This window comes from Dasypus novemcinctus, chromosome 30 (genome assembly GCF_030445035.2).
Source record: "Dasypus novemcinctus isolate mDasNov1 chromosome 30, mDasNov1.1.hap2, whole genome shotgun sequence".
NCBI lineage: Eukaryota > Metazoa > Chordata > Mammalia > Cingulata > Dasypodidae > Dasypus > Dasypus novemcinctus.
In genome coordinates, this window is record NC_080702.1 from 43,593,323 (window position 1) to 43,601,654 (window position 8,332).

Below are 8,332 nucleotides of genomic sequence, written 5' to 3' on the forward strand. Positions count from 1 at the left end.
TTTTCAGATATAATTTCACATATCACGAAGTTTAATCCAGTTAATTGGTGGAAGTCACAGCACTTCCTGTCAGCTTCAGGAATAGGGCTATTCATATCTGTTTTGTTGCTCATGATTTTCACCTGTGCTGGATAGTGCTTTAGAAGAAAATTGCAAAGTGTAGCATCTATGGGACATGCAAATAATCTGGTGCTGACAAAAGCACTTCAATAATTTCCCCAAGTCGAAGAGTTTGGCTGGAAGTCAATGACGGGTAAGACTCTTGAGAGAAGAGCAACCTAAGACAGGCACATTCACCTCGACTAAAACAAAAAGGGGGAAATGTTCGAAACAAAAGCCTTAATTGTCTTGCAGGAAGAAACATGCTGTTTCCATAGCCATGCTTTTAACATAAGGAATGCAGCAATTAAGCCTTTCAGGTCAACAGGATGAAGCTGTCAGGGGCAGGGAGAAAAATGAGCAAACACACTTTGCAGTTTAAAAGGAACACTAAATCTTTGTACTCTGAGATAAGTTCTTTAATATACAAGTATTATTAATGTGTAGCTACATTGCTTGTTTTCACAATAGTTTGAGCATATATAAAGCCATTTGTAGATACTAAAGTTGTCTGATGAGTTTCTACTCACAGATCCCCTGATCCCTTCTCTCTTTGTCTTCATTCCCAAATCCTTTCAGGTCAAGATTTCTAACAGACACAAACTGATATATGCACATCAATGTTAACAGCAGCATTATTCACTATTGCCAAAAGTTGGAATCAACCCAATGCCCATCAACAAATGAATGGATAAATAAAATGTTGTACATACATACAATGGAATACTACTCAGATATAAGAAGGAATTAAGTATGAACACATGGGATAACATGGATAAATCTTGAAGACCTTATGTTTAGTGAAGGAAAGCAGGCATTGAAGGACAAATATTACATCACTTCTCTGATGTGAAATAAGTAAACCAAGCTGTCTCAGAGAGCTAGAGACTGGATTATAGGCTAAAAGGAAGTTGGTGGGGAGAGGAAAGTTGTGAGCTGATGCCTACATGGGTGAAATCTATGATAAGCTGGAGGTTTGGAGGATGTGTTAGATGGCCCAAGGAATTTGGGAAAGTGTTGGGGTAACAGTTGAACATGGGAGATTGTCAGGTATGTGATTGAAACTATCATGTTGAGAAAATTATTTAGAACATATAATAAAGAAGGATTACATTTTTAAGGTGCTTAACAGTGGGTATCTGGCACAGGGGGAGTCTTCTAGGCAATGTGTGAGTACTGATTTTTTCATAGTGTATTATATCACTGGGTGGAGACCCATACAGTGAGTTTGAAGGTGTACCCACATCCTGGGTTGGCCTGATGCTCTCAAACAGAGGGAATTGTGTTTCTCAAGAGAAATTTTGGCTCCCAATGGGTGAGGGCAGTCTGGTATGTCAAGCCCTTAGCACTGTTGCAAGTATCTGTGAATCTGGTACTTCAAGTAGTGAAGATTGAATGTCACTGTGAGCCCTGAGTGGGAGTTATAGAATAGATGGAATCAGGGTAACTCGGGGGCAATGGAAATGTTTCACAAGATCATGCAATGATGGGTATAGGACATGTTAAATTACACCAAAAATGTATAAAATTCTATAGGTTAAAAAGTAAACTATAATGTAAAACATAAGGTAACTAAAAATTTTGAAAATTGTACAAACTCAAATATAAACCATAATGTAAACAAAAATGGAACCATGTTTAAAAGCTGTGTTTCAATATCTGTATCTCTGCTGCAGCAAATGTAACATGAACATGTGAAAAGATCATTGCTGGGGAAGGGGAAAAGGGCTTAATGTTGGATATATGGGAGTCCCCTATATTGTATATGTAAATTACTGTGATTTAAAACTTTGTGAAGAAAAAAGTAAAAATTAGAAAAAAATATAGACAAGGTAGAAATGAAAGAAATTGCCTTAGCACTGTACATACAGGGCAATACCTATTGCAGTGATGAAAGGCAAAATGTCAAAAACAAAGCTTTATAATATTTTCATTTTTTAATACTCCAATTTATTTTTACTTTATTTTAGTTTTTCTAAATTAGTATGTATTCTATTTCTAATCTTTAAACCCATCACTATATTTCATTTTCCTATTAATTGAATTTGGCAATATATTAGGCTTCATTTTTGAAGAAATTTTGGACCAGAGAGGTTCAACTATGGCAGGGGAGGAACACTTGTGTGGGGTTTTATTATTGGGGTCACATGGTTGGGAGGTAGTTACCCAGGACATGTATATAGGGTATATAAAAATATTCGGATATATGTCGTGTATTTTCATAGTACTTACAGTTACAAACCACAACAGAGAGAGTGCTGAGTTCCTACCCAGGTGAGCTATATTACATTTCCCAATGGAACAGCAACAATCACCCAAGTGTAATGGCAATGACCAATGAAGAAGGATCGTCCAAAGATGAGCTTGATACTAATGACTATGCTTATGAGCCTGTGTGCCTGAAATATGAACTGGGCCTAGAGCTGCAGGCTGCCTAAGAGTTACCTCCTGAAGGTCTCCATGTTGCTCAAATGTGGCCACTCTCTAAGCCAAATTCAGCATGTAAATGCATTACCTTCCCCCCAGCGTGGGACATGGTTCTCGTGCTCAGCCTCCCTGCTGCCAAGTGATTACTACTAATTACTAACTGGTGGCACAACTGGAAAGAGACCTTGAATAAAAGGGTCAACTAAGACCAGTAGAATATCTCAGCCTACATGTAGGATCAGGTGTTAAAAACTGCTTTATGACCTTGTAAAAAAGGGGGAAATGGCAAAGACAAATGAGTTTATATGGCTAAGAGTCTTCAAAAAAGGGTTGGGAGGTCATCAGAGGGGTCATGCTTATGCAAGCCACAGTAAGAACCCAGGGACAGCCAAAGTAGATACAACCCCAGGTACTGGTTTTCCTGAGGGCTACGGAGACCCACATGTTCTGTGATCATGGCAAATGGCTCTGGAATTCAGTGCCATATCAGTGACCATACTTTGGAATTTGTGTTCCTGAATGTGGACTCAGATGTGACCTTTCTACACTTGCCTCTTCTGTCACTTTTACTGAAACTGTGGTTGGCAGTGGGGTTGGGGTATACTCAGGAGACTTGAATTTCTGGACTCTCCACATGCCAGCTAGGTCCTGAGCCTCAGCAGAGATGCAACTCCTACTCTCTGGTTCATTGGACTTACCCAGATCAGCTAATAGGGAGGTGAAGATGGTCATTCACCACACCTGGGAACTGAGAGTGCCTACAACTGCAAGCAGGAGAATTGCATCCATCATCCATGTGGAATCTATGCTCCCTCTCAATAGAGAGGTGCATTGGACGTCACCTTCCCAGGGTCCACAGGATGGAGGAATAAAATATGGATTAGACTGGACTTACTATTATTCTAGTATGGAATTGTTGTGACTAGTAATGGAAGAAATTGTAGCATTGATGTGGAGAATTTGGTCACGGTAGTTGCTGAGGGCAGGGAAAGGGAAGAAGAGATGTGATATTGGGGCATTTTTTGGGCCTTGGAGTTGTCCTAAATGGTATTTCAGAGACAGATGTTGGACGTTATATCCTGTCATAACCCACTGAATGTACTGGGGGAGAGTGTAAACTACAATGTAAACTATTATCCATGTAGTTCATCAGTGCTCCAAAATGTTTCACCAAATGCAATGTATGTGCCACAATGATGAAAGAGTTTGTTGATGTATGAGGAGTGGGATGAGGGGGGATGGGGGTGTATGGGAACCTCATATTTTTTAATGTAACATTATTTGTGATCTATGTATCTTCAAAAAATACAATAAAAATTGTTGGGAGTTTGGGGCATGGGATATATGGGAATATCTTATATTTTTTAATGTAACGTTTTGTGTGATCTCTTAACTTTAAAAAATAATTAAAAAATAAAATAGAAAACAAAGAAAAAACAAGAATTGATACTGTTAGACTATTTACAGTGAGAAAAAGAAAAGTAATTTAACTTAAAGAAACAAAAATAAAAATTGAAACTTAAGTGATGTCATAGATTCTGAGGGGCAGGGAAAGGAAGAACTGGCAGAACGCAGTGCATTTAGAGACATTGGAATTGTTCTTCATAATCTTACAATGATGGATACAGGTCATTATACGTTTAGTCAAAACTTATCAAAGTGTGTGATGCAAAATGCAAACCCTAATATAAACCATTGATCACAGTTAGTTTCAATACCTTGATATTTGTTCATCAATTGTTATCAATGTACATACACATGCAGGATATTTTTGGTAGGGTATGATGTGGCAGGGAGGTGATATGTATGAGAATCCCATATATTTTCTATGTGACTTTTCTGTAATCTAAAATTCTTGAAAAAATGAAGTGAGAAAAGTAAGACCAAGAGGAAAATACATAAGAAATTGTCAATATACATAAAATAACAGAACTATTGTGGTTAATGGCACAATGAAAAAAATATTTTTTAAAATTAAATTAAATTAATTTTTTTGTTGTTTTTCTTCTTTTTCTTTAAATGTTACATTAAAAAAATATGAGGTCCCCATAAACATCAACAACCTCTTCCATCATCATGGCACATCCACTGCACCTGGTGAATACATTTTGGAGCACTGCTGCATCACATGGGCAGTAGTCTACATTGTAGTCTACTTTCTGCCCCAGTCCACCCAGTGGGCCATGGAAGGACACACGATATCCAGCATCTGTCCCTGCAGCACCACCCAGGACAACTCCAAATCCTGAAAATGCCCTCACACCATATCTCTTCTTCCCTCTCCCTACCATCAGCAGCTACCATGGCCACTTTCTCCACATCAGTACTACAATTTCTTCCATTACTAATCACAATAGTTCCCCAGCAGAACCCACCAGTAGTCCACTCTAATCCCTATGCTATTCTTCCATCCTGTGGACAATGGGATGGTTATGTCCAGTCCCCCTCTACATCAAGAGGGGGCTTAGATTCCACATGGATGATGGATGCAATTCTCCTGCTTGCAGTTGTAGGCACTCATGGCTCCCTGGTGTGGTGGTTGACCTTCTTCATCTCCCTGTTAGCTGACTAGGGTAAGTCCAATAAACAAGAGGGTAGGAATTGCAAATCTGCTGAGGCTCAGGGCCTGGCTGTCACATGGACAGGCCAGAGATTCAGGTCTCCTGAGCATACATCAACCCCAATGCCAACCACAGGTCTGGCAAAAGTAACAGAAGAGTCGTGTATAGAAAAGTCATATCTGAGTCCAACTCCATCACACTCAGGAACACAAACTTTAAAGTAGTGCCAACTGACATGGCACTGGACTCCTTTAGCTTTGTTTTGATGGAGGTTTTGGATTGAAGAAGATTTGCAATGTTGTAAGGGAGGATCAATTCTGTGGGATGTCAGTGGTTGGAGGAAGTGTGGAAAATTGCACCTATGGCACGACTGTATGGAATATGATGTATTCAAGTGGTCATTGAGTCTTGTCTCAGTAAGTGAAGATCCACAGAATACTCAATGGAAAATTAAAATTCCCATCTTGGGGAGTTCTGCCTCATTATTTAATAGAGTGGCAAGAATCTCTAAAGGACATGGGCAATACTAGTGAAGGAGAACAGACCAATATGCCAGGCCATCGATACTTGTATAAGTATGCTTATATAAGTATGCTTGTATAAGTACAAGAACCTTGTTCTTGTGAAATTGAAACTTACCCTCCTAAAATATAGTGCCTAAAAGTTACCTCCTGAAAGCCTCCTTGTTGATCAAAGTGACCTCTCTCTAAGCCAACCTCATCATTTAATCTCACTACTTCCCCCCGGCATGGGACATGACTCCTGGGGATGAGACTCCTTGTCAATGAGGGATTATTACCAGCCACAAACTAGGGATGCCTTTGGAAAAAAACCTAGACCAAAAGGGGAAATATTAGATGCAAAAGAGATACTATGCTTAAGAGATTTCAAAGTGAGCTAGGAGCTCATTCCAGAGATTGTGCTTATTCATGTCTCAGGAAGCTCTCACTGACTGCCACAGTAAGCATTGCTTCAATCAGGGGTGGCTCTGAGGACTCTAGAGATAGCTAGACTCTATAGGTGGGGTAGATAACTCTAGAAAATTAACACCCCTTCAGTGGGACTTACCTTGGAATATATGGTAACCTATTTATCCAATGTATAATAGTTGGACTTATTTATAGTTTTCCTACTCATAGTTCTTCTTCCCCTTTTATAAGAACCTGTAATGATTGCTATAAACATTAAATGTATTTCACAGAGACTTAAATCTTCTGGATGTACATATGCCATTTGAGCCCTGAATCTCAGCAGTGTTGCAGACAAAACCCACTCTTCAGTTCATCATACTTATCCAGGACAACAAATAAAAGGATGATGATAGACAATGTCCACTCCAAAAATCAGAGAGTATCTACAATTCAAGCAAGACAGTTACATCCATCTACCCCATGGGATCTGTGTCACATCTCAATCAGAGGCAGATTGGGCATCACCATCCCAAAATCCTCAGGGTGGAGTAATGAACAAACATAGGAGGAGTGAAGCAATGAACTGAAGTGGACTTATTTTTATACTAGCAATGGAAGAACTTGTAACATTGGTATAATAATAGTGGTCACTGGAGGCGCTGATGGGAGGGAAAGAGAAGAATAGCTGTACCATTGGGGTATTTTTGGAACTTTCGAATTGTTCTTGAAAAACAAATGCATTGGCTAATGCAAGCTCTTATACATTTTGTCAAAATCTATAAAATTGTGCTGTGCAAAGTGTAAACAATATGTAAACTATAGACCATGGTTAGTAGTAATGTTTAAATATGTGTTCAGCAACTGTAATAAAAATACGACAGTAATGAAAGATGTTATTAATATGGGAAAATATGAGAGAGGGAGGGGTTATAGCATATGAGAACCCCTTATATATTTTTTTAAAAATTTATTTTAAAAGAAACTCTAGATTACACAAACGTTACATAAAAATATAAGTGATTCCCGTATTCCCCACTTTGTTTCTGTAACATAAAGCTTCTTTTTTAAAAAAGTAACAAAAATATACATTTTGTGAATGAATGAAAGAAGGTAATTTTATAGATACAGGAATTATTGAAATAGAAGAAACAAATATTAAATAGATGTGAAGGCATGTGAGGGACAAGTTTTCCACATTTGGAGATAAGAACTTATATGTACCAAGATTACATTTTCAAAATTATAGAATATGCCAAAAGAAGTAGAGTGTCTCAAACACAGTATGGGTAAATACAAATAAACTCATGAGTCTGTCTGTCCAACCATGTGTGCAACTGTCTGTCTGTGTACTAGGAATCACAAAGTTAAAAGTATCTTTTGAAGGTGAGAAATGATCAAAACTTTGGATGCCCTTGCACTAAAGATAAGAATACCTTAAAAATGCCAGAGAGCTTGACACAAAGGAAAAATCCCCCAACTGTAAGGGCAAAGACTCATGAAGAAGGATGATCTAAAGATGAGCCATTGGTACTGAAGACTATGCTTTTGAGCCTGTGTGTATGATATTTCAACTAGGCCTAGAGCTGCAGGTGCCTAATAGTTACTTCCTGAGAGCCTCCATGTTGCTCAAATGAGGTCACTCTCTAAGGCAAAATCAGCATGTAAATGCACTACCTTCCCCCCAGCATGGGACATGACTCCTGGAAATGAGCCTCCCTGGAGCCGAGGGATTACTGCCAATCACCAGCTGGTGATGCAACTAGAAAAAAACCTTGAATAAAAGGGGGAAATGGTAAAGATAAATGAGTCTATATAGCTAAGAGACTTTAAATTGAGTTGGGGTTCTCATTTATTTGCTGCTGTTGTCTCTCAGTGATATGAGCAGGTATATGCATGGAATAAAATAATACTGGGTTTTTGTAAATTGAGATGGAGTAACAATTTCTTCTCTTCTGCATGGTCTAGACATAGTGCAGTAAAAAAAATTGAGTTGGGAGGTGATCAGAGAGGTTGCACTTACACATGTCCCAGCAGGATCCTGGGGACTGCCAAAGTTGATACAAACTCAGGTACTGATTCTCCTGAGGGCTATGGAGACACACAGGTTCTATGGTTTTGGCATATGGTTCTGGAGTACAGTGCTTTGTCAGTGGGTCCTACTTCAGAATTTGTGCTCCGAAGTGTGATGGAGTTGGGCTCAGATGTGCCTTTCTACACATGCCTCTTCTGTCACTTTTACTGAACCTGTGGTTGGCACTGGGATAGGTGTATACTCAGGAGACTTGAATCTCTGGACAGGCCATGGGCCAGCTGGGTCCTGAGTCTCAGCAGAGT

The 8,332-nt window shown here is 39.0% G+C and overlaps 1 non-coding gene across 1 annotated transcript; it reads left to right on the forward strand.

Annotated features, from left to right (window-relative positions):
* The first annotated feature begins 7,839 nt into the window (after window positions 1-7,839).
* Window positions 7,840-7,969, forward strand: LOC131276975 (small nucleolar RNA SNORA20). Its single transcript, XR_009184188.1, has one exon. It is a non-coding gene; the product is annotated as a small nucleolar RNA SNORA20 (small nucleolar RNA).
* Window positions 7,970-8,332: the final 363 nt, after the last annotated feature.